Source organism: Malania oleifera, chromosome 9 (assembly GCF_029873635.1).
Source record: "Malania oleifera isolate guangnan ecotype guangnan chromosome 9, ASM2987363v1, whole genome shotgun sequence".
Classification (NCBI taxonomy): domain Eukaryota; kingdom Viridiplantae; phylum Streptophyta; class Magnoliopsida; order Santalales; family Ximeniaceae; genus Malania; species Malania oleifera.
The window spans coordinates 95,787,336-95,796,585 of NC_080425.1; positions in this window are offsets into that span (position 1 = coordinate 95,787,336).

Below are 9,250 nucleotides of genomic sequence, written 5' to 3' on the forward strand. Positions count from 1 at the left end.
ACTCTAAATTTCTCTCTAATCATTTGTTAATCAAAGTTCCCCCAAACCATTTTTATTGCAAAAATTTCTTCTTTAGGGCAAAATTTTTCAAACTAAACTCTCAAACTCTCTTTCCATCCACTCATTTAAAAATCATTTTGTAAGAGAGTCTATTTGTTTTGAGCAATTATTTTTGTATTCACATGCTATACTCTCACATACTATTTATTTTTGAAAATCATTTTTTAGAATATAACTTGGGTTTCTCCAAACTATTTACATGATAAATATTTTTTAGGAGAAATTATTTATTGCACTTAAAATCCTAAATTCTCCAAACACTTTTATTTGCAAAAATCTTTGTTAGAGAACATATTTCTCATTTATATATATATATATATATATATATATATATATATATATATATTCATATATATTGTTTGTGCAAAAATTATTAAAAGAGAAAAACCCTAAGTTCTCCTATATTAAATATCTTGTTGGAGAAAACTTCTTATTAAGGTTTAAATATATTTAAGCACCCTTACTCTACTGAGCATAAATCATATCGTATTAGAGTGCATATATTTGAACTTTATTGTGTACATTTTTACTTGTATTATTAAGAAGCCTTTTCATGTACAAAAATATTTTAATTGTACTGGTTGGGTTCAGCCCGTTAATGAACTAGGAAGTCTTAGTCCCGTAAGTGATACCGGTTCAGTTCAGCCCGAAAATTGAACTGGGGAGTCTCAGCCTTATGAGTGAGATTGGTTTAGTTCAATCCAGAAATTGAACTAGGGTTTTCCTCGCTCCATAAGGAGAGAATGTAAAAGGCTTCTGTTCCACCAGTTTAAGTGAGGAGTGTAAGAACTCGACCCAAGAATTTCTGATTTAATAAATAACAAAAGTGTAAAAAGGTAAATTTTGCAGGCTTCATCGATGAGACCTCGTCGATGAAGGCCCTCATAATCTTCGTCGCTGAAATTTAGAGTCTCGTTGATGAAAAGATATCAAATGAGTTGTAAAATATCGGAATAGGGTTCGTCGTCAAAGGAGCTGAACTCGAATCTTCTCTCTCTCTCTCTCTCGGATTTTAGGCCGTCAATTGCTAGAATCAACCATCCGACATTACCACGTGGATCAGGAGGAGAAGCTCTACATTTTTAGCGGATCGAAAATTCGTTTCGAGGATTTTTGGGTTTTGACCCTAAACCGAGATAAGGGTCCAATTTCAGTTTTGTTTCGGTATATATGTAGTAGTAAGAATTATAGTGAAGTATAGTTCTTGGATGTTTAGGTTTTGGGAACTCGGTTCGTAGTTTTGGAGCCGTAAAGTTCGTATTTTGGTATTCGGGAAAAGGTAAGGGGATTCTATTTATATCAGTTATTTTTGAAATCGGAATTGGTAAACATGTAGTTTACGATTGTATGCATGTTTTGGTTACTTATTTGGGAAAATCTATCAGGTGAAAATGCAGGATTTTCAGGTTATAGTTTTTGGGAAAATTTAAGGTTTCGGGTATCATCTTTATTTTGGTTGGAAAATCATATGTTGTATAAGATGGTAGTAATGAGATGACTGTACCTGTATTTGTATTAAACTGTACTTCTCGAATTGAAAACGATATAATTGTTGTATACTCAAATAAAAGTGGAATGAAATGTTGTATATAAAATGTTATAGGTTTTGTAAAATAGTTAGGGGCGGCTAATTACCATACGTTGATGGGTATAGGAACATGAGTTCTAAAATTGTTCTAGGTTTTGTAAATTAGCTAGGGGCGGCTAATTACCGTACACTGACGCCATGTCTTGGCTAATTACCATAGGCGAGAGTGTTCAACTCTATATTTGAGGGTGTGAAAGATCGCTTGTTTGTTCCGGCTGGTCACCGATATGTGTGAGGCTTTTGTTATTGTAGGGTATCGAGTGCTTGAGTGTGACGACACTGACCATATGTTTGGTATCGTATGTACTAAAACTGGATTGTGAAAATACTAGAACTATATCGTGTTATGTTTTGTGTTGAAATAACACTTGTATGCCATGCACTGATATAACATGCTTTCTTCCTTACTAAGAGGTGTCTCACCTCGAATATACAAATATTTTTCAAGTCCTTCAGGTAGCCAAAACTGGCATCCTAGCATCCGAAAGCGTGGATGTCGGTTAGCTATGTAGAGTACTTGTGTAAGTACAGATGTTGTAACCGTGTTGTCATTGTTGGGTTTTGTAGACACCCAGGGTATGTACTATATTTTGAAGTGTAGACTCTAGTTATGTATAGACTCTAGTATGGTATGCTGTATATATAGAAAGAACATTTTCGTTGCATATTTGATGTGTATGGACATGTATGTGATTGTGTATAGGGTTTACGTGTACCCCACGGGGTTGGACCCTCAAGGCGGGGACCTAGGTAGTATTTGCCGAACCTCGTTAACAAATATGTATGTCATTCTCTCTCTTTCTTACTTAAATTGTTGCACTTAAATTTCAGTATGTGTATGCTTGTTCATGTTTTGTTATAACCATCTTGTGTGCACACAAAACTAATTTAAATGAAATATGTAGCACACATGTATGTATGCACACACTGATAACTTAATCGTTGTAAGTACACATTTTCAATAGTGAATGGGATATGAACTGTGGTGAATCGGCGTAATTGTTTAAATTAGTGAAAAATGTTTTAAAATCCAATTCACCCTCTCTTTTGGGATCATACCAATTCCAAAAAAAAATATTATCAACATTTGATTTTTGCCTTTGAATTAACTCAGAGAGATCACAAGTTTCAACCACTGAAGACTCTAAAAGAAAATTATGAAAAAAAGTAGTAGCTTCTGTAACGACCAGAAGAATAATGGTATTTAAATAATAAAAAGAAAGAAAAATGGAAACCGGAAATAAAAGGAGGCAGTCGACTTCGCCGACGACGTTGCATTTTGGAAAGGATGAATCCCAGGAATTTTTCAGCTCCTTGTCGACGAATACAGGGGACTCATCGATGAGGGTATAACAGGAGCTCGTCGACGAGGATGGGATTCATTGATGAGGTGACGTGGCTCGTTGATGAGGAAATACCGAGGGGATGATTTTGGGGTTTATGAATTTTATCAACGAAGGGGAGAGTTCGTCGACGAATTTTGTATTGATCTCGTCGACGAGATGACGTGGCTCGTCGACGAAGGCCACAGTTTAAATAGGCCTAAAGTTCATTTTTGGACGAAATTTTCTGCGCAGAGTTTCTTTCTCACCTACCCTTCGGTCCCTCCTCCTTCTCTCTTCGATTTCGGGTCAGATTTTCGCCGGTTTGACGATTTGAAGCCACCACGACGCTCTTGGTAAAGTTTTCTGCAAGTTTGTCAGAGCGGATCATCGGTGGGGCTGAAGTGGAAACCATCCCAAATCCAGGGTAAGACTTTCTACTCAATATTTGGATTTTTGGAAGTTATAGAAAGTGTTATATGCTTAGAAATACCGAACTTTAGTTATAGGGAATGTTGTTTCCAGGGTGTTGTTGGGAACCCTGTGAGTGCGGGATAGATTTTCTTAGGGGCTTTTCAGGAATCAGGTAAGGGAATAAGTTAAACTAGTTCTTTTTGAGAAAATGTATGTATATATATAACATTTGATTTTAGGAAAGTAAATATGTTCATATATATGATTTATATTTGAGAAAACACTGTTGAAATGATGATATGTTGAATATGCGGAAAACCTATTAGTGTGGCATGAGTAGAAATTGTTATGAAATACTGTTTTCTGGGAATGTTTTAATGATACGAATTTTTATAATGGAAAACCGGCGCATGGGCCGAGATTTATGATATATTTTGCCGGCGTACGGGCCGTGCTATGTGTATGATTTGCCAACGTACGGGCTGAGCTGTGTATATGATTTGCTGGCGTATGAGCCGAACTATGGATGTGATTTGCCAACGTATGGGCTGTGCTATGATATGATTTTTCGGTGTTCGGGCTGAGTTAGGGATGTGATTCTCCAGCGTACGGGCTATGCTATGATTTGTCGGCATACGGGTCGAACTATGGTAAAATGTGTAATACTGGCGTATGGGCCGTTGATTTTCATAATATACGTATATATGCAAAATGATATAATTGAATTAGTAATTAATGATATGAAATATCCATGTATCACAGTTTCAGTATATGTTATATGTTACCAGAATCTGGTTGCCTTGGTCTAGGTTAGCACTTGCACGATACCATTGCTATGTGTCAATGGTCTTCGTGATCATGATATTTATGTTAACGCCGTTGTATGGAGTGGTGTGAGATTGGATGGTCGATGTGGTTTTTAAGAAATGTGTGAGCGCCCCTAGTGTACGGACCAGGTCTGGCAGACCCATTAGACTTATAGATTGTACTCTTGACTTGGCAGTGGTCGGCCAACCATTGTTAGGTCCCACCTTCGGGCTACACAACCCAGTTATGTGGGGGTAATACATGACAACAGACAGCTAACCTACGAGGAATGTTTTTGTATTATTATTATATGAGATGAAATATGTTTATGAAAATGCAGTATGTTCTGTCATGTTTTAATGATATATATGTTTTCCCAAATTTGACAAAACAGTTACTGAATATGTTCTGTATAGTATATGTATAACACGGAATACTCATGTTGCCACACACTGATATTAGTTTATTTCCCTTACTGAGAAGTGTCTTACCCCAAAATTTTATAAACTTTTCAAGAGCTCCTGATAGGAGAGCGGGAAAAGCCCCGCTGATCTAGTATTGTTTATCTGCCCTTTTTGAATGGTAAGTTTTAGTAGAGACAGTTGGATTTTGTGGGAAATGTCCCTAGATCTTGTTTTTGGGATGTATATACTGAAATACAGTGATTGTAGTAACTCTGGTATTGTGATGTATGGTATAATGAGATGTTTATGATTGTATGTTCCTTGTTGCTTAGGCTTCTGCTATATGTTCTGATGTATCCCTAGTACCCACGGGTCCAGGTGGATTATAATCTGCTGAGTTGATTTTTGTGATATTGATTTTACTTTAAAAAAAAAAGTGGAAATTAAGTAAGTCGTCACAACTTCATTATGTATTACTTCCGCACCATCCAATATCCTCCCATCATTCAGAACCATACGGTCTATACGACCCTTGTCCCGTTTCTGATTGATAACTTAATGGAAGAATTTAGAGTTATGATCCACCTCAATCAACCATTTTTTTTTTCCGCAATTTGTCATAGGCGAGATGCTTCCCTATTCTTCTACACTCGAATTTCCAACTTAGTAGTCAAGTAATTGGCTTCGACCTCCTTAGAAAAACCTTCTTATAGTTGATTTTCTAGAGATTCCATCATTTCCTCAAAAGCTTTTAGGTTTTCTCCCACTCTCCCAAAGACATTTTTATTTCATGCACATAAAGCAACTTTAGTTCTCTTAAGACGAATAGCAAGTTTCAAAAGACCCAAGGCCGAGTCATTCCTGATCTAGGCATCTTTAACGCATAACAAAAAAAAACCACGTGAGCTCCACATATTAAGGAACCGAAATGGGGTAGGGTCATACAAAGAGAATGACGTATTCGTATAAACCACCATAGGACTATGATATGATTATTTTCGACTTAGATATTTGAATTGAGTCGAATCATATAGGTTGGAAAAAACATTATTGATAAAAATTAGATCAAGCTTAGACCAACTACGAGCCACCCCTTCATAGCCATTGCACCATGACATACGTGAGTCTGTGTTTGATAAATCAAAGAGATCACAATGATGTAAACAGTCATTAAACTCCATCATAGGTCAAAGTGGTCTTGGATTTTCACCAATTCTTTCGGCATCCATTCGAATAACATTAAAATCACCTAGGACCAACCAAGGGAAATCCGATTGGCACTCCTTCAATTGCCGCCATAATTCTCTTCTTTCAACATAAGAACATTTGGCATAAACAAAACTCACCGAAATCCTTTGGCCGTCCTTGAAGAACCGCACGGAATTCATCTAAGTCGTGATTGAAATCACCTCAAAGACATTCATATCCTTTCAAAACAGCTAGAATTTACCGCCTTAATTTTCATTAGATATAAAATGGTGATAATTCATAAAATTACCCAACATTACCATCCCCCCCTCAGTCGCAAACGGTTCTGAAATGGCAAACAAACCAACATCAAACTTATTAATCAACTTCTTTAACTTGCCTTTAAACCTGGCCAACCCTATAATATTTAAAAAAAAAAATTTTATTGGTCATAAATTTGATTTATGTGGTCCAATGTGAACCCTCTGAGATTTCCTCACAGATTTTTCCTTTCTAGTTTTGGTGTTTTTGGAAGTCCATCTCTGCCCTATATCATACTCATACATTTTTTCTTTGCCTTTCAACACTAAAATTTCACCTTCCTCCCTCTCGGGCGAATAACCTAAAGCCCATTCCCCCTTCCTCCATTCATATTATTTTCCAAGCCTCTCTGCGGTACATCATAGTTTTGCATTGCATAATCCCCTTTTTCTTTAGCATCAAGAATTTTTGATAATACATGACACCTATCTTTGGACTTATTCGTCATCGGCACAATATTGGGTCTTGCTTCCTGCTCCACCTTATTTGCCCCTTTATCCACATCGGTATTGGTTTCCATTACACCGTCGTTAGTCTCTGGTTCCCATATCTTTTTTTCTTTATATTTTCCATCATCCCTTTACTTCCCTCCCACCCTGTAAACAATCGAGGTATGTCATTGTCGGAAACATTTAGAGTAGAAAAAACTCATCTTTTCATATTTGGCCTCTTGCTAAATACATTATTTCGGGGATAAAACAAGAGGAATTCCCCTAATCGACTCCATCGCCAAGTTAACTTCCACACAAATACATGCCCCGAGGCTCTCACACGATTGATTGTTGCATTATTGGTTCTAAGATAACGACCAAAACGAGTAGCTATAATTTGAAGAAAATCCGTTTGGTAAAGATGCATTGGTAACCCTGGTAAGAAAATCCATTTAGGAGCCAATGGAGATTCTTTTTTGACATCAAAATCTTTCGTCCACTTGAACAGTCGAAATGAATCACCTTCCATAGTTCTACCTTCCCTCACCCAATCATGCAAAAAATCACGTTCATTCTTCATATGAATTAGCACATTTTCACAATCGATAACTGAATTTTATCAATAGATGACTGATTCCTCAAAAATTTCATCACTAATGCAAAACGAAACTCTTCCTCAGCCTTAACCATCTCTGTTTCTAAGAAAATAAATCCCAATTCACCATTGATATTAACTGGCAATCTCATAGGAATTTTGAATGCAGGTATCTCCACTTTTTTTATTCATGGCTTGCGTATACGATTGCACCCCGAAACCAACTTGGACGGCATTCCTCGCCGACGATGAGGCCATCGGCGGGGGGACGACACCTTCCCAACCACCCTAGGCACCAGCGAGCCGTTGCCGACCAGACTGGGCTGCAATATATGAAGATTAAAGTTAGAGTTTTCTAGATGGGAAAGAGACTGACTTGCATTTGTAAGTGATGTTTGGTCCTCCTTCTCCTTGTCCCTTTTTGGGTGAGGGCAGCGATGAGGCCAAGCTATGGAGGGGCGACCAATCGAACTTCGTTCTGAGCAACCCCTCGTGCGTCTCCCCGGAAAAGAATGAGCTTTGTGCAGGGAGTCAATGGCGATTCCCCGAGCAATGATGGCGTGCAGTTTCAGTGGTTTGTCCTTGACGGCGACGACTTGCAATTCTGTCACAAATCGTTATTCTGTACTACCCCTCGTGCGTCTCCCTGGGAAAAAAAATGCTTTATCCACCTTTTGTTCCTAGAGCAAACTTAACAGTGGAATATGTGGCCATCGTAAAAATTTGCCAGAAATGGCCTTCTTGGCGGACGAGATTGGAGATGGCAGAGGAGAAGATCGCTGTCCTGGCATGACAGGCGGACGGAGATGGGTGAGGCGTCGCCACAGGTCAGTCTATTTTTAATGAATTTAAAATTTCTTTTGTTCCATTATGAATTATTAAATGTTAGTGAATAAAAGTTTAAAATTTGTACACGAATATTTTTAAGATCTTACTTAAAAAAGAGTTTTAGAGATGTATTAGCCAATTATTATTATGAGCTAATTATTTATGACCAAAGATTAGTCATGGAATATATAATATATCTTTTACCATTGAATTAATTAATTTATTAATAATAGAAATTTATTATAATTTTATAGTACATTGTGATGACCTAAAATATATATATATATATATATATATAATTAAAGTACAATAATAATAAAATAATAAAAATGGTCATTAAGTTAATATCAATACAGAAGTGTTTTTCTGTAAGATCCTTGATTCCATATTTGATGTCTAAGAAAGACCTTGTCTAAGCGAGTGCTTAGAAACCATTGCAGCTCAGTCGCTCCCTGGAGGTCGGCCTGGTCAAAATGGAATTTCATAGGATAAACAGGATAGACACTGTTTGTACACGTAAATAAGTACATATACATAAAATAGTGTTTTGACAGACATAATTTGTAGAAATATATAATAAGATGATAATAATATAGTTATCATATGTGGGGCCCACAAGACTATGTGGGGTCTACATGAGTCCCGGAGCCACAAGACACTGTTTATATACGTAAATGAGTACATAAAATAATGTTTTAACTGATATAATTTGAAAAAATATATGATAAAATAATAATAATATAGGTATCCTATGCGGGGCCCACAAGACTGTGTGGGGCCCACATGAGTTCCGAAGCCGTATGGAGGTTTACACAAGTCTCAAAGCTATGTAGGATGCATAAAATCGTATAAGAGTTATTCGAGTTACGTAGGATCCATGCGGGTCTCGAAGTGGTGTGGGGCCCACATGAGTTTTCAAAATTTAAATTTAATTCTTATTAAAAAATAAATAATAAAATAAATAAATACTAAAAGTAGTTTAAAATTAATAACAATGATAATAATAATGATAATAATGATTAGGAAAAAAATAATAATAAAATAATAAAATAATTAATTAAGTAATTGATTAATTAATTAGGTAAGTAATTAATTAAAAAATTATTTAGTGGGAATGGTGGCTAGCACTCCCACATGGCCTCCATCCCTATCTCATATACAACTCATACCTTGCCCATTCTTTAATTTTTAAAAATTATAATTTCACCCATCTCCCCACACTTTTATAAATTTCATTTCTTCCCCAAAATTTTCCTATAAATAGGAAGCTCTCAACCTTCATTTTTCACAAC